Source organism: Tinamus guttatus, unplaced genomic scaffold, assembly GCF_059628265.1.
Source record: "Tinamus guttatus ecotype Peru unplaced genomic scaffold, ASM5962826v1 Tinamus_guttatus_pri_ptg000236l, whole genome shotgun sequence".
Classification (NCBI taxonomy): Eukaryota; Metazoa; Chordata; class Aves; order Tinamiformes; family Tinamidae; genus Tinamus; species Tinamus guttatus.
In genome coordinates this window covers 298,232-315,897 of record NW_028288770.1, presented here as the reverse complement: position 1 = coordinate 315,897, position 17,666 = coordinate 298,232, and the positions used below count along the sequence as shown (strand labels likewise).

Genomic DNA, 17,666 nt, shown 5'->3' with positions numbered 1-17,666 from the left:
CGGCCCGCGGGCAGCCCCGCGCCGCTGAGCAGGATGGTGCAGCGCGGCCGCGCAGCGCAGCAGCAGAAGCCGCCGCAGCAGCCGCCGCGCCGCCGCCGCCGTTGAGCGCCGCCGCGCACCCTTCGCCGAGGAGGCAGCGGCGGCCGCCGCGGGCGGCTCGGAGGCGGGCGGGGGGTGGCGGCGGCGGGCGGGTGCCGCGCCCCCCCTCGGCAGCCCGCGCCCGCGCTGGGTGCGCGGAGCGGCCGGCGGCTCCGCGGGCCCCGCGCGCGATGCGGCAATGCGAGGCGCGGGGCGCCCCTGGGCCCCGCCGGCCGCCGCCGCCGCCGCGCCGTGCCGCGCCTGAGCCGCAGCCCCCGCCGCAGCCCCAGCGCCCCCGCCGCAGCCCCGGCCCCGCCGCCGCTCCCGCGGCCCGCCGGCGGCGGCGGCGGCGGCAACATGGCCTCGCCCGCTAGCGCCGCGCCGCCCGAGGCGGGCAGTGGCGAGGGGCGGCGGCGGCGCCGCCGCAGCGGCGGGGAGCGCCGCGCCGCGCCGCCCGACCGGGACTATCTGCAGCGGCCGAGCTACTGCGACGCGGCGTTCGCCCTGGAGCAGATCGCTAAGGTGCGCCCGGCCGGCCGGCCTCCCTGCTTCCCTCCGCGCGGATCCGCGCCGCCGCTCCTTTTCCCGGGTTGAGGGGCGCTTTCCTGGGGGGTGGAAGGAGGAGATGGAAACGCCGTGGCCACCAATAGAGCGCCGCGAAGGAGGGGGAGCGCGGAAGGCAGTGAGGGGGGCGGCGGTGCCTCCTTCGGGCGGCAGCCGGTGCCCCCCGCCCGGCAGCGCCTTCTCGGCCGGGAGCCGCGGCCGGTGCCGTCCCCGCTCGGGGAGAGAGGCGGTCGCCTTCCTTAAAGCGATGCTTTATTATTATTATCAGTGTTGTTTTATTAAAGCTCTCCTCTGGGGCGGCGCGGCTGGGGTGTCAGCTCTCCCCGCGGTGCCTGGGGGAGCAGGCGCGCGGGGCGCCGCGGGCAGCGGAGGGCAGCTCGGCACTAACAACAGTAATAACACGCTGGCTCCATGCGGCTGCCCTCTAACGTTGGCAGGCGCCGCCGCAGCCCGTGGCCGCCGCCGGGGAAGGGCAGCAGGGGCCGGGGGCGCCTCGGCGCGGTGCGGGGAGGCCCCGTCCCCGCCGGCGCTGCTCGCTGCTCGGAGGGGAAGCGCTGGCGGCCGCGCAGCCGCAGGCCGCTAAAGCCCGCTTGCCTTGCAGGGGAGAGCGACGGGGAGGAGAGCGCCGCTGTGGCTGCGAGCCAAGTTCCAGAGACTCTTGTTCAGCCTGGGCTGCTACATCCAGCGCAACTGCGGCAAGTTCCTGGTGGTCGGGCTCCTCGTCTTCGGCGCCTTCGCGGTGGGATTGCGGGCGGCCAACCTGGAGACCAACGTGGAGGAGCTCTGGGTGGAAGGTGAGCGCGCGCCGCGGGTGCGCGCGGCGGTAACGCGCTGGCGCCGCGCCGCGCCGGGGCCGCCCGCGGAGCCCCCGCGGCGCCGGGTGCCCGCTGGGGCGGGACTGGCAGGTACCACCTCGCCGCCCGCCGCGGGGGGGTGTTCGCGGCGCCGCGCGGCCCCGTCGCGCTGCTCCCGCTGCGGGCGGCCGCCGTGCCGGTAACGCCGCGTCCCCGTCCCCCGGGGGCGGCGCGCAGGAGGTCGGGGCGCCGCCTTCCCTCCTCCTCCTCCTCTCTCCGCCATTCCGGCAGTGCGCGCGCCCGCGGCGGGGGAGGGGGCGGGCCGCGCGGGACGGGAGGCTGCGTGTGGTCCTGTTTTTTTGGACGGCTTTCAGCGGTGCGTGGGGGGGAGGCATTTGTCTCGAGGCTTAAAAAAAAAAAAAGCTGGAAGAGGAAAGAGCGCGGCAATAAATAATTAAATAAAGGAGAAGGGGAAGGCAGGCAGCGCGGTGCGGCGAACCTGGCGTGGCCGTTGGGCGGACGCCGGCCCCGGCGCGGCCGTTGGTGCCGTTGGTACCGGCGGCGGGCAGCGGGAAGGCGGCGGCGGCGCCCGGGGGCGTCCCTGGCAGACCCTGCCGAAGCGGGAGGCTCTGCTCTCGGTACCGGCTCCGGGCTGCCCCCTGCCGCCCCGGCTACAGCGCCTGCACGGCGGCGGCAGCGCCTGGTTCCCCCTTGAGCCGCCTGGATGCCGAGACAGGCTGAGCAGCTGGCACGAGCCCGCTCCAGCCTGCGGCAGGGTGCGGAGGAGCTGATAGAGCTGAATATTTATATATGTGCGTATGTGTACATATGTGTGTATATATACGAGTGTGTGTGTGTGAATTACAGTCCTGGTTTGTCTGCCCCATGGATGGCTTGAAGCATTTAAGATGCTTCTGATCCTGGCGGATACCAGCCATATTGTGGTCAGGGCGAAGTTCATGGGCACCTTAGTGAGTCTTGCTTTTTCTGTCTCAGAAAATTGTGTGTTACTAGCTGGCCTTAATTTTGAGTATGTGCGTTCTTGAGTCATGAATGCAATGAGCAGGGCTCCCACAGGCCAGAGAAAGAGTGGGGACTGTAGGATCCCATCCACAGGGTGATGTGCAGTCAGAATTGGGCTGTCATTTGGTGTTGTGACCTTCAATATTAACTGTTTGCATTAGTAGCTATCCTTTTCCTTGTTACTTTTTTAAAAATATTTTGCTAGGCTTCCTTATGGCAAGACCATTTTGTCTTTTTTGGTAAGTGCTTTGTAAACAATATCTGATTGCAGTCTCATCCACTCCGAGGTTTACGTTGATATTTCTGGGGTGAGTGCTCTTTTCGGTTACCTTAGCAGGAAAGGTGTGCCTGTCTTATGCTACCTGCATTTCCAGACAGTATAGTACAAAGAAACTGCCAGATTAATGTGCTGACAACTCATGTGTGAGTGGCCCTGCAGGTAATAATGCAGGAAAATAAGGTTTGCAGAATAGTCATTTGGTTCGGTTGTGATTTAGTCCCTCTCTCATTATTGCTTTGTGGAGGCAAAGCGGGAATTGTTAGTGTAAAGCTTAGATAAAACAAGGTTCTCATAGCCAAGATCAACTCAAAATGCAGTTGGTTGTCAGAGTTGACCGGTCTAATTTCACATCTGTTGAGTTTAGTTTTCATAACAGAATTTAAATAATATAAATATTAACACTATACACTTTGAAACCATTTTACTCGTAGACTGCAAAACAAGGTTAGCAAATTAAGATGAAAGTACTCTGAATTTAATTAAAGCTCTACGTGCCATCAACACAATAGGACTTGCTCATTTGTATATATTCTTCATGGAAGCTTTGTAAATGTTCTGATCATGATCAAGTGTGTTGAGTTACATAGCAACTGCATAGTTCTGTGGCTATATAGTGTAGGCATAAAATGAGAATTTGAGATGAGAAAGACATAGAGGTGGTGTGGAAAATGCTACTCTTTCTACTTACGCTTAAAAAGTAATGACCAACTTTTTTTTTTTTGTGCATGCATATACTTAACTCATAAGCTTACTATTTGAAGCATACATTGTGAAAGCTGTTACACCAAGGAAGCCTTTAGATCAACCTGTCTTTAGGCAGTGACTAAACCGTTTAGTTAGTTTAAACAAAATACAGAAGTGGAGAAAAAAATTTAGTCTGAGACTTCGGATGGTCTAAGCAATATTGGCCAAATATGGTAAATAACTTGAAATGCATTTCAAGTATTGGTTGCAATAAAATGAGCTTTGTTTTGCTACTAAAGCTTTTTACAGTAATTACTGCTGAATAAATAGTCAGTATTTGTATAATGAGACTGGTTTTATGTGGTGTGTTTCTGAATGCCATGGAGCATGGAACATAATACAGCACTGAAGTTTGCTGTAAGTAAATGATCTCTCTAAAACCATAACACAATTAATTAAAAATAGTGAAGTGAAGTTTGAATGAGTTTTAAAACCATCCACATTCCAAGATAAATGATAGTAGTCTGGGCTTGAAGCTATTATGACTGAAGGATTTACATAAGAAGTTCAGAAATCCACCTGGTAGGCAAAGTTTCCAAGCAGGAAAAAGAAAAGCAGATCTCCAAAGCTTCATTCTTTCAGTTTTCTTGTAGTAGTCTAGTAGTCTTCCTCTTTCACAACTTGTGCCAACCCACTTGGCCTTCTGTGAGCCTACTGATACCAAAGTGGCTTTCCTGGCTTTCCTTACTCTGAAATCCTTTCTTGGCCCTAAATGTTGTAGAGAAGCTGCTTTTTTTTTTTTTTTTTTTTTTTTTTTTAAATCCTTTGGCTGCTGTTCAGAGTGTTTCAGTTATTACTGTATTTCCCACAGCTGATGCTCTTTCTGCTTCTCAAATGCTCTTCTCTCGTCTGGCTCTAGCATCTTTGATGACTAGGACTCAGATCTGTCTCCTGTTAACCCATCAGCAGGGCCCTCAGCCCCATGATCTACCTTGCTAGTGTGGAATGCCTTTTTTTTTTTTTTTTTTTTTTTTTTTTTTTGTGGCAAGCAAATCCTGCACTAGCACTTTCATGGGAGTTCTGTTTTCAACTAAAAATGTATGGCTGTGGTCTGCTGTGTCTGGGAGTCCATGCACATGGATGTAGGGGAGTCTGTTTAGCACCTCTATCCATCAAACAGCGTTGGGAGAGCAAAAAGGGTTTTGCATTGATTACTTCTGTGACAGAATTTTGTTGGGTACAGACATAGTTTTAGAAACATCCATTTGTAACTGTGAAGCGCACTGAATGGAAATCATGTTTTTTGGGACTTGGTTGTGTTTTCCACTGCTGCTCTGGTAAGCACCATAAGAACGTGATATTTGAGCAGCAGTCACACACGCACATTCACAGACTCTGTCTTGGAGAAGGTGATATTATGGTTCCAGAGAGGATTCTGTTATATGGAACTTGAAATCTCAAGTGGTGATGATGGGGTCAGATGGTATAAAGGCAGAGATGCTCCTGTCTTGTTCCTTCAAGGAAGTACTTTGTTGTTGTTGTTTTGCTTTTGTTTCTATTTTGTTTTTGGCTTTCTTTGTTCTTTATGTAACAGGTTAAAGATCATGCTAGTCTTCCTTCTTTTCTGATTTTCTGTAGTTTTTGCACTACCTGGATGTAGTTCAGCTGTATCTTTCCTGCTTTAAAGCAAATAACTCTTCCTGGTACCCTTTCACAAAGCTCACCAGTGTGTGGAACCCCTTTTTTAAGCTGTTGAAGCAAGGATTTGTGGGATACGGATAGGATGGGAAAATGTCTCAGTAACATAAAGTTCAGCCTTGGTGCTTGGAACAAAGTAATTAAGTGTATTCTAAATGTAAGTGAATTGGCATTGGGAATATAAGACAGAATCAGCTTCTAAGGAAGGATTTGAGCTGTCATAGTATTGTTTCCTTTGCTGTAAAGGGGCAGAAATTCAGTGCCACTACTGTTGTATATAGTTTGTCTTAAAATATACTAACCTAACTATGCAACCCAAAATTGAGATGAAGCTGTGGAAAGTGTGCAAATGCTTCAGGAACCCATGGTATTGCCATGGGTTCTCAGTCTGCATAACTCAACCAAGATGAAGTGCAGGTGGAGGAGAAAGTTGCTCGCAAGTTCTGCCTAATGCGGTCAGTTAACCTTACACTACTATTTTTCAAAGGAACTGGAAAAAAAAAAGAAAAGGTAGTGGAATGGATCTCTGTGAATTTATTGTTTCAAATGGACAAATTTATGTGAGTGGGTTAGAGTATCATGTTTGGTTTGAGTACAGTTAGCAGGAATTGACCCAGTTGGTAATAATTCAGTTCTCTCCACAGCCTTCCCCCAAGTCTGCTCTGAGTGATGGTAGAGTGTTTTTAGATGTGCTTGCCTTTGCGTTGCTACAGGAACACAGAGTAGAGGAGGCTTGGAGGTGGCATGTCAGTAGGCTGCATGGCAACCTGGGGGAGCTGGAAAAGCCTGCCTCTCTGATCATATTCCTCCCTGCCCTGTCTGTGTAGCAAGGGGGCCAAGTGGGATTGAGCTCCAGTGGAAGACAGGAAGCTCTTTTGATCGTTCAGTCTGTTTGATAAGTAACTATATGCTAGATCAGGTGATCTAAGAGCTTACCTCTGAATTCTCTGTAATGGTGTGTGGTGTCCCTTAACATGTATATAATAGTTCATTGCAAAGTTTTGTTTATTTGGAAAACTTCTAAGTCTGCTGTTTCATTTGAATAAATTGTGTCTTACTTTGCTGTCTCTCCAATGAGAAAGCAGCAGTGGTATTCCCATATGACAGACGAAGAGTGGAAATCCAGGCAATAGATATTCAAAGTTTTCTTTTTTTTTTTCTTTTTTTTTCTAAAGTTAAGTCATCAAAACGAGTGTTTCAGTCCATGCTTCTACTTTGAGGATTACGATCAAGTTCTAATATTTAAGCTTAACATGATGTTTATGGATAAAATATAAAGATGATGCATACTATGTACTGGTGTTGAACTCCCACTTCCTTCCATATATTAAAATATGCTAAGAAGAGGTGTGTAAAGGATTTTTGTTTCGTAGACACATTCTAGTCTTCCTTCAAATGCCACCTATTAAATACGGAATTATTGGGAGTCTCTGTCAATTTCTGTCTTGACAGGTGTCCACATCTGTAAAATTATGAGGAGAAGTAATTTTGTGCAGAAGTCTTCTCAGAGAAACCAAGGGTGGAACAAGCCACCATCCCTGCTTGGGTCAAGCTTGATACTGTCGAAAAAGTTCATACTTCAAAATATTTATATACATAAAAATTCCTCCTTCATCTTTAAGGATTTTAACACAGTGAAGGTGTGTTCTTCATTGAGAAGGTAAAGGGTGAATTTTTGAAGTTGTTGATGATGCTGACAGAAGTTGGAATGACTTTGGGATAGCCAGGCCTTCGCCCACTGTCTGCACAAAACCATGCCAGGCAATCTGTGACAGGTGCCCCTACACCTATTTTGGGAGCGGTGAGAGGAGGATCTAATTGTGCAGAACTGTCCCTCAACACATGGTAGCCAGATTCCTGTTTGCCTTTCAAAGAAATTTAATTTTCTGGAACTTCAGGTAATTTATCTCTAAACTTGGACACTTGTCACCATGCGCTGTGCCAGAATGCGCCCCATAGATGTTTGTTTGGAAGGGTCTGTTTTTTCTTTCTGTTGGAGCATGTTGGAGTCAGACCTGGAGTTGTGTAGAAATCGAGGAGTGGAGCAGTGCGGTTGAAAGTTGCATTATTTTCCTGTTCCATCAGGAGTATGTTTAGCTCCTGCTGTGGAGCCATATAGAAGTGCTGGTGAGAGATTTGAGGTCTGTTACTATATCCTGCTACCTGCATCCTGTGGATGCTTTTTTTTTTTTTTTTTTTTTTTTTTTTTTTTTTTATTAGGATGAGCCCTCTTTTTACATTGTTACTCAGAAGACACTGGGCTCAGACAAGAGTGAATTCTAAAAGCAGTGGCCGCTCAAAATTGCTAGCAACAGAAAGTGCTTTAAGGAAAACTATGACTCCTCACCCTGGCTCCATCTATTTTCATGATTTATTTTTCCCATGGGAAGAGATGGTCCGAGTCCCGTTATTAAATACTATTTGCAGTGCCTCCCCAGCAAGCAGTACTATGCAGCATATGCACATAATGGTTCTTGACCATTCAACAAATGTAAAGACTATTACATGCAAGTGGATGTTTCAGTTACACATAACTGTTAGGAGGCTCCAAAATATGACAGCTTCCAGATGTATGAACCGACTGATCCCTTTGTTTAGATTATGCACCACAGCTGATGCCTAGATTAGGGCTGGCTGGACAGAGCTATGGGAGATTTGTCTGGTTTCCACAATGTCATGTTTATATTTCATTTGGATTTCTCCTTCAAAGCTGACCTCCCAGTGACCTCTTAGAGCTGCGTCCACTAGGATCCTAGTTTTAATGCGTCTGCGTTGCTTTTCTTCTGGTGTCTAATGGAGTATGTTCTCATCTTGACACTCATGGACTTTTATATGTGACTCCTGTTAACACAACAGTGAATTATGCTCTTCGGTCTGTGAGCACTCAGGTAAAATGGTGCTTGTGAAGTTTTGTGCCCCACAGCTAGCTATTCAAGAAATATTCTGATTGGTTAAGGTGCTATTTTGGTTATAGACCAATAGTACTGTTCCTTGTCAAATCTTTTTCCTTATGCACATAGAAGAATAAAGCTCAATCTTTCTGAGTTTGCGTAGCGTTTTTTTCTCCTGGTGGAGGAAGGTGTGAATGCATATGCTCCTGGCTGTTCTTTGGGGAGATCAGTAGGAGCTGAAGTGCAGAACCTACTGAGCAGCTCATTATTCTTTGTGTGGTGTATATATTTTTTTCTTAATCATCCATATTCATCTTAATATGTCTTCGATTCTCTGATCTCTCCAGTCTTGTGCTATGCAGGAGGTATTTTCCCATGTGTGTTTTTTGGTAACTGCCTGGAAAAAACAGAGGAAACCAATATGACTTCTCTAGTGACTAAGTGACAGTTCTGCAGAAGAAGTGCAGTCTCCCCTTGGGGTACAGAAAGGTGCACACTCTCACTACTATTGACCAGCAGCATGCAAGTTGGCACTGCTGATGCTTTACTGAGGAGGCAGATTCCTGAGATGCTGCTGCACGAGAGAGAATTCAGTGATGGGAAGTATGATTTCTTTGTGCTGAAAATGCGTAATGCCTTAAAATATCTGCTTTGCTTTTCTGCCCATGAATCAAGAAGGAGAATGGGAAAATGTTTTGCTCCTGTTTTGTGTGATCTGTGCTATTTTATTATTTCACTTAAAATATACTAAATATGATGAATACCAAATAGAATAAGCTGTTTTCATCCTTGATACTCGTCCAGTAATATTGATTAAAATATTGTTGGTTTTGTGGTGTATTGCAAGGTTTTATTAGAAATAGGTGGAGTTAAAATTGCAAAGAGTAGTTCAAAATTTTAAAATATTATATATTTTTCTTCTTAGCTGTGTAAACTTAGGGTTGTTTTTATTTTCTTTAATAGGAAGCTTTATTATCCATAAATACAACTTACTTGCTGTTATCTTTCTGTTGGTTTTATTCAGCATCACCTCAGTTGCTGTAATCATCTTGAATTTGGCAGTAGTAGTATTTTTTTGAGGTAAAAGGCCCTTTATAGAAACTGCTGACCATATATATACATTTTGATGTGTGGATGATTTTAATTTTGGTTTTCAGAATGAATGTCTTGGCTTTAACTTCTGCTTGGTTTTGTAAAAACTTAGTTATTTCAGTCCTTGAGCAAAATATATAAGAGGTAAGGGAATGAGGAAAACTATAACTCGACTCCTTCTGCAAAGGTGCTACTCCTTTAGAGAATTGCACAGAACTTCATTCCAGCTTCAAATATACAAGTCATCATTGTATATTTGAAACATCTGTATATTGCTCATGTGCAAGAAAAAGCTGATATTTTAAGACACATGTGCAGTGTTGAACACCCGTATACTTGAAATTGGAACTGAGCCCTTGAACTGGAATACGGTCTTCATTTATTAACAGTAGGATAAATTAAAAGAAACAGCCTTCTCTTGTTTACCAGTCTGATCTGTTTCTGCTTTTCAGTCAGTAACCAAAAGCTAAGTGCAACAAACTAGAAATGAGCACTGTTAAGTCAACTTTTTTAAAGTCAACTGATTTTTTTTTTCCCCCCTTAAATCATTGCTTAAGGGCTTCTGGCCCCTAGCTCAGGAATCCTGCCCAAAAATGCCAGATGTATTACACAGTCAAGTATTGCAATGTAAATAGTGCTCTGTGCCATGAGAGCAGGGTGGTCCATCTCCTATTTAAGAAGGAGGGGGAAAAAAAAAGGAGGGGGGAGGGAAGGGGGAAAAAAAAAACAGGAAAAAAAAAGAAGGAGGGAGAAAGCAGGGGGAAAATCCATGCACTCTGAAATAAGCACAGTAGTTGCAGTGTTATTTGTGTTTTTGGCTGCACAGCCAGTATTTTGGAACTGAAAGAGCACAGATAAATTAGTGCGTTGGACTGGCAGATAGTAATAACTGAAACTGAGATGCTAGAGAGCAAGATGTGGCTTGGCAGAGGCTGCTTAATTTAGTCAAGCAAGGATGTAATATGTAAAATATTAGAGAAAGGAAAGGCAATTGCTGACAGGCAGAACTTTTCACTTTACCTTATTGTGAGCAGCGATCTCACGCACATGGAAACAGAGTGGACAAAGGATGGGAAGCAGGACTGCAAGGCATAGGGCTGCGCTCAGGACCCCACACTGTGCTGTGGAAAAAAGGGGTGTGTTACTGCACCTCCTGCATATAAACATTGCAGAGCTGTTCTTCTTTTAATTAAATCTTTTTGATGTATATTGAGAATAAATTGCCTTCCAGCGTGTTATCTTTGTCAGAGGTGGTAGTGGATACAGGAGATTTATTCACACATCTTTCTGTTTTGTATATGAGCGTGTCATTTATATATAGTAGTTGAAAGGAGATTCCACAAGTCTGACCTAAAAGGAAATTGCCAAGGGTAGTGCAGTAATCAGATTTACGTTTGGGTTATCTGGCAAATCTCTGAGTTGCTATAGCTTCCTTAGGTGTGCGTAGAGGGGAAAGGAGTTATAGAAAGTTATTTGTACGTGATAAACACTATTTAAATAGCTGCAGGAATGTAATACGAATGCAGATCTCAGTGCAGTCTCCTCTGTGAGACAGCCACAAGATAAATAAGCTTTTAACCTCTCTCTTCCCACTGACTCTATGATAATATAATAAAATCCATCATCATTGCAGCTTTAAGTCGTTCTTTGTAAGTTACCGTTACTATGATGGCAGGAGGGGAAGAAAAAAAAAAAAAAAGAGAGGTTTACCAGAAGGACACGTTTCCTAAATGGAGCTTCTTGTGCGTTTGTCTTCTTGATTCTCCACTTGAGCTTCATTCTGATTTCACTTACATCAGTCTTACTGGCATTTCGAGGGAAAGCTATCCTCATAAAACAAGCTGTTGCTGTTTAGAAACTGATGCTGTTTAAGCAAGTTATAGAAAATATGATATCCAAGTGCCAGTTATTAAGTTTGAGAAACAAACAAAAAGTTTATTTTGACTTCTGATAGCAGATAAGGGCTAGCAACTTGAGAGACTTGTGATCAGGCCCAAACATCTATTAACTACTCTTTCTAGAGATTTGGGGAAATAGGATGACCTTTTTTATTCTTTTTTTCTTTTTTTCCCCCCCCCTTTTTTTTTTTTTTTTTTAAAGTAGGCTACAGTTTCACATGGCTTGCAAAAGAAATCTTTCTCCCTTTTTGTTTCCCACACCAATTGATTTATCATTTTGCTTGCAAGCAGACTTAGAATGTTAGGGCAGGAACACACTCACTTTTTTCTCGTAACTTTTTTGTTGCGGACCGAAACCAGTTGACTTGAATAAATTTTTCTGTGGTCTGAATGAAGCCAGCAACGTGGAAAAATCTTGCCATTCAGGGCCTTCTGAATGTACATTTCAGCCACACAGTAAGCTGCATTGGTAGGCAGTGGACTGCTAAATACAACCATTTTTCGCAGCAGAGAGTTAGACAGGTGATTAGCATAATTAGCACAGAGTAGGCTATACATATGGTAATGTTAAGTGTGTAAATGCCAGCTGCGGTGTAAAATTTATGTCAGGGGTCGACAGGGCTGTGCGAAAGTATTGTGTTACAGCTGCAGGTCAAAGCCTCCATTGCTTTACCCCCTTTTCTCTTGTTGGTGAATGCGCTAAACAGAAGAGAAAGACAGACAGAAATATAACAGATAAGGCTTTGATTGAACAGCCCGGCTCTGTGCGAGAGGGACTGCTCCCTGAGAGAGAGGGGGGAGAAACCCCCAAACTACACACACGCACACAAAACAAAAGCCCCCCTCTTTCGCCATAGATGTTTTGCATCACGCAGCCTACAAATGTGTTGCTGTCTCTGGGCTTTGTCATTAGGATTGGGGGAGGGGAATCTGTGAGCGGAAAGGTAAGAGTTTGCTAATTGTGCCTTAAGGAACAAAAACAAACAAACTCGAATTCAGTTTATCCTTGCTGCATTCCAGCCTGAAGTTTCGTTTTTTTTAGTACATCTCTTATTGCATATAGGGAACAAAGAATTAAAAAGTCTTGAAGGTGACAGTATTATATGTAATAAAATCTTAACAGTGCAACAATCTTCAAGCTGCATGACTGGTTTTAGATTAAGTGCCAAAAGTTTCTCTGTGGTTTTGTGTGTGGGTTGCTACACTTATTCCCCAGGTTCCTCCCACCTCCTAAACCACTGAATTCTTTATAAATTAAAAATGACTAATACAAGTTTCTTGTTTTAAGGGAACACAGCATTGAAGTGTACACATCTTTTTCAACAGCTGATGGGGAAATCTGTAGATCTCTTTGTTGCTGTAAACTGTTCATTTATGTATTTCAAATTTGCAACTTTTTTCTCTTTATGTTTTTTGTAGTCGGCTATAAGGAGTAGTGGTGTTGACAGAATATAGTTCACACCACACTGACCTTGTGATGAAACTTCCTCACAGCCGCAGGGGGTCCTTATGAATCAACCCCTAATCCAGCTAATCCTGATCGCAACAAAATCATGAAAGTGGCTCCCGGTGATGTGTGTTTCCCCGCACAGATGCAGCGAGAGGGAGCAGTGCTGGCAGTGAATGGGCGCCGCGTGACTCTCCTTGCTCACGGGCTGGTTGGCGGAGCTGCATGTCCTTTGTGCCAGGGCCCTGCGCGGGAGGCAGCCGAGGGGCCGCGTGAAGGCGAACGCAGCGGGGCCAGCATCCTGCACCGTGTGACGCCTGGGTGACACCGTGCAAAGCAGTGCTGCTGGCCTTGCTGAGCCTCACAGCCCGCAGCTGGGGCTAACACTCGGCAGTGGCGTGCAAGCACGCAGACCACTGTCCCAGCTGCATGTCTACTCCTCTTCCTCCTGTTGGAGTTCTGCTTTTGAAGGGAGGACAGGCTCTCCTTGCATCACGGTGGGGTCTGCATCAAAGCCAAGCTCTCTGAACGGTCAAGCTGGCTGCAAGCAGAAAGCGAAGATTGCTTTGTGGGGTTGGTCTGCTCATCCATTTAACTTTCTTTCCCAGTCCTTTTTGTTTTAGAATAAACTTAGCCATATGGTCACACTCCCAGTGTATCTGACAGGAATCTCTGAGTGCATCCTGCACAAAGTTGAATGTGCTCTTTGCTTTTGGGTGTGAATGCGAGCAAACTATGAAAAATGGGCCTCTTGACAGATGCAGCCCTGTCTTGGGAGCTGGTGGCCGGTAAGAAATATCGAGATGGGGGGAGCTGTGACAGGCAGCAGGTTCGGTGCTGGGGGAGCGCTGACCTGACCTGATTGTGTCCAACAGTGAGAGCAGTTCTGCTTCAGTGCAAAGCCATTCAGAAGGAAGCTGCTTAGGCAACAACAGATGGTACAGCAAGCAGCTGGTAGGGAACACTTGAAAGAAATTGTACCCGGTTTCATAACATATTCATTCTTTTCATTTTTCTATATGTTAGTTTTGTTACCTCCTAAAAAAACATGGTTTAGGAAATGATATCCACTAAAAGATTCTGGATGAAGAACTTCATCGTGACTGTTTTCTATTCCCTTGGAAAAGAAGTATATTTAAGTTTTGTGCTTCTCCATGTACAGATTAAACTTGTGCTATCCCAGGAGTCCAGATGAAAAGACTTAAAAATGCTGCTTTTAACCACACAGGAAAACAATTACATATTTGAGGAAAGGGCACCGAGAGGTTAAATGAAAAGTTGGGTCTAGAGGAAAGCTGACTGCTGTGGAACAACACAGCAAATTGTTTTTAACATATTATCCTGCAGAAGTTCTTAGTCAAGTTAAAGTAACTTAAAACAATTACATTCAGCTGTTTTAAAATCATTAGGCTTAGACCTTGAAGCCTTTTACATACGCTTCTCAGCAGAACTCTTGGAAGCCTTTTTTTTTTTTTTGAGTATGATTGAGAGTTTTGGCCTGTTATTAAGAATACATGGATATTTTCTTAAAGTAAGACTTTCATCTTTGCTCCTCAGCTGGTGTAACAGTCCTCCGTGGACTGCTGGCGAGTGTGCACTACCTATAGGTCTTCCCGCTGATCTCTAAGAGGCAGAGTCTAAAGTCCTGTATTTCTTTGATGTTTCACCTAGAAAATTCTGTGCTTAGACTCATCCACCAAAAACAGCCCTGACCTGAAGGGACCACCTCTTTGGAGAAAGGATCGTTCACTCTCCGTATCCATTCATTCCTCAGTCTCTTTGTTGAAATGGTCAACAACGTATAGCAATTGTGATGGTGACTTTCTATAATATGGACACCTGCCCATAAGGAAATGGACTGAGACCACCAACTCATTGCACATAAGCTACCAAACAGCTGTCGGGATAGTAAACAACTTGCCGTCACTATTGTTCCTGGCTGGATTAGAACCAGTGACCCCAAGGTGAACAGCTCATATCCTGTTACCAAGGACATGTGTCCCGGCTCAGTAAGCAGCTACTGAATTTTATATCTAATTGGGAAATTTGAACTACGTGTATGAGATTTGTCCTTTCTGTATACTTTTGTACAATATTAATAGTGCTTGGATTTTTTTCTCACTTTGTACTGCCTTTTTTATGTTTTTTCTGCTGAGCTTATTTCTCAGCACAAAGACATCAAGAAAGAAGTGCATCAAAAAATCATTGTTTTTTTAGCAGTTGGGACTACCTTATCAGAAATACGATTTTTTCTGCCTGTGGGCAAAAAACACAGGTATACATGTAGAATCACCCACCCCCTTCCTTTTTCCCTAAAAACAAACAAACAACCCCCCCCACACACACACAAAAAAATCTCTTCAGCTCTTACAGGTGCAAATAAAGTTTTCAGGTGTGAACTGGGGCAGCTGTTGTTGGTGCTCTTCCTGGGTCTGCAAGCAGCTTGTGTCCTTGTCATTGCCCTGAACTTCAAACTGTAACAGAATGAAAACTGACTGTATTTTTGTGTGTCTTTATGTTTGCTATTTGTAACCATTAGCATTAATGAAATTTATAGCAACAGCACTGGGTTCATTCCTAGCATGTGTGAGGGGTGTAACTTAGGTCATATGGTAGGTTAGCAAATAATAAGCAGACTTTTAAAGTGCTTTGGTGTTTTCTGCAACTTTACTGTGCTTGTAGGAAATAGGCTTTTTGTTTGCTTTTTTTCCTTGAGAAAAAAAAAGCCTGAAGTTTATCTGATTTTTGTTGCGGTAGAGGTGTTTGAGCAGGTCACCTTGCCTCTAGATTCTTCTAGAAGCCAGCGGGGCCACAGACAGGCAGGAGGTGGTTGATGTTCTCTCTGTGGCGTGAGAGCATTCCAGCGGACGAGCGTGCTGTGCTGCTGGCCCGTGAGACACCAGCGCAGTGTCTGTATGGGAGAGCGAGGCTGTCCCAGCCTGGGCAGGCGCGGCGGCCGCTGTTGCGCGTGGTCTGCGCAGACCTGGGTGCGTGTGTGAAGAGGAATAAATGCCATGCGAGAGAACTTAAATGCAGCATGAAATTTCTGACCGTCCCGAGTCCACTGCTAGCATAAATTACATTTAATTACATGATAAAGATTATCATTTTTTTGTTGAGCTGTTTCACCACCCTTTGAATGACCATGTAATCTCTTTAAAAAACAGATTGGGTACCATTATGTTCTGACTCCTACAGTGCATCATTCCTTTTTTTTTTTTTTTTTTTTTTTTTCTTTTTGGTTGGTAAGTCCGTTTAAGAAACACCCTACTAAGTCTTTATTTTGCACAATGAAATGAATGAGCAGAGAAATCAGTGTACAGAATAAAGAAAAATCTTTATGATAATATAATCCCTAAGGACTTCAGAAACCTATCTTTAGCACTGTTATAAAATCAAAATTTAAAAGATAGTGTCCTGAAGACAATAGTTAGCAGTAGCAGAGACTTGAGCATGTAAACCAAGACCAGCTCTGATGGCTCTACAGTAACCAGATATGTCCAGTTACATTTCTTGTGCTGAATAATCTTGTTTTTAAATTAAAGCATTGTGCAAACTTTGCAGACCAACAGTTTTATCTTTGTACCCTGCCAGTCAGTCCTAGAAGTAAGTCTTGTTTCAAATAATCCTAAGGAAATTTCTTGCCTCCCCCCTATTAGGAAGAATCAGGATACACTGTCTGTGTGCAGAAAAACTCTATCTGTTGCTGACAAGAATATGATGAGCAGCACATGCGAGCTCAGATGTTCAAGAGAACCCAAAGCCAGGACTCCCCTGACAGCAACGGGAAGCATTAAATCAAAAAGCCATTATTTTCCCATGCCCAGTACGAGGCAGAGTAATCTTCATCCCTGCCAGACAATTTTCAGCTCTTGTATCTCTATTTCTATTTATGTGATTTTGATCTTGTATGATTAGTACTTGGCTGCTATGTTTTGTTGTAACGAGGTGCATGCTTCTTTGGGGAAAAAAAAGACGGAAATTGTCACTGATGTCCTTAGATACTGCCATCTGCTCTGTGATAGGTGGCATTTTTCTGGTCTTAGCGCACTCATAGGATGGGGAGCTGAAGTCGTGGCTGGATGCTTTATCCACATGCCCCTGTAGTGGACTGAAGCTGGTTTCGTTCTGATTTGAGAGACAGCAATATACTCGTATGGTAGATATGTCATGGGACCAGCAGGAAGGAGACTGGATGAGGAAGAGGAGCAGAAGCAAGCCTTGAAGAGCAGTCACGATGAGAGGCAAGACAAGGAGCTGGACTTCTCGGCAGCACTGCACAGTACAAGGGGCTGTGAGGCTACCCTGCAAGTCCAGGCTGTCTCTCTCTGCACATCACGGTGCTTTGGATCGGTTAGTACAGGTTGCGTCTCAAGGAACTGTATTGGTGTGTGATTCCCATCTTTGCTTTTATGTGGTTGCCAACTCACGGACAATTTTTTAGTTCCTCCCTAGTCCCATTCCAGTGATAAAATGATAACGTGTATTGCAGTTTGCAGATGTTGTCCTTTACTGGGTTTTGCTCAAGCAGTAATGGAAGCATTGCAAAGGGCTCATCTGCCTGTTTGATATGTCAAAAAATATCTTTTGGAAAAAAGAAAATACAAAGTGTGAGGTGTCCAGTGCTTTGAGCTGTCAGCATGAAAATGTTGACCAGACTGCTGTAATGATACATGTTTGTAACGTCTTAAAAAAAAAAAATCCTTGTTGATCATATTTATTCTTCCTCACATGTTCAAACAGAAACACAGTCTTTAGGAGAGACGTTCTCCTGAAAACTTTGCTGCATTCAGGCACCACAGACTGGTCATACAAAAACTGAAGCTCCAAAACCAGTAGGTAGTTCTGGAAGCTCTGCTCTGGTTTCTCAAATTCTGTCCTCTGCTTAGTAGAGAAACATTTTTATTTCAAGTGGAATAAAAGCTCCCAGGAATGTTCTTATTTTAGAGAGGTCTCGCTCTGTGCTATTTGTAGTTCAGTTCCACACAAGGTAGCTATTGAATAGTTAATAAAGGTAGTGTTCATATCTGAAAAAACAACAAAACCTGGGGCTATACACTGCAATTCCAGTAATTTGAAATGGAATATTGTAAGATATCTGGAAAAAGAAATACTTTATGCCTTTAGAACAACTGGACAGCAAATTAACAAGCAGTGATTTTTGGCTGTCATTCACTGCCTGATTTGGGATCAAAATTTGTTAGTGTAGCAGAGGTC

At 45.0% G+C, this 17,666-nt stretch overlaps 1 protein-coding gene across 1 annotated transcript in view; it reads left to right on the top strand.

Moving 5' to 3' along the window:
• The first annotated feature begins 501 nt into the window (after positions 1 to 501).
• PTCH1 (patched 1) overlaps positions 502 to 17,666 on the top strand; it is a 61,488-nt gene continuing 44,323 nt past the window's right edge. Inside the window, exons 1-2 of the mRNA XM_088525671.1 lie at positions 502 to 600; positions 1,244 to 1,436. The gene's annotated coding sequence lies outside the window, so the exon portion shown is untranslated. The remainder of the gene's footprint in view (positions 601 to 1,243; positions 1,437 to 17,666) is intronic.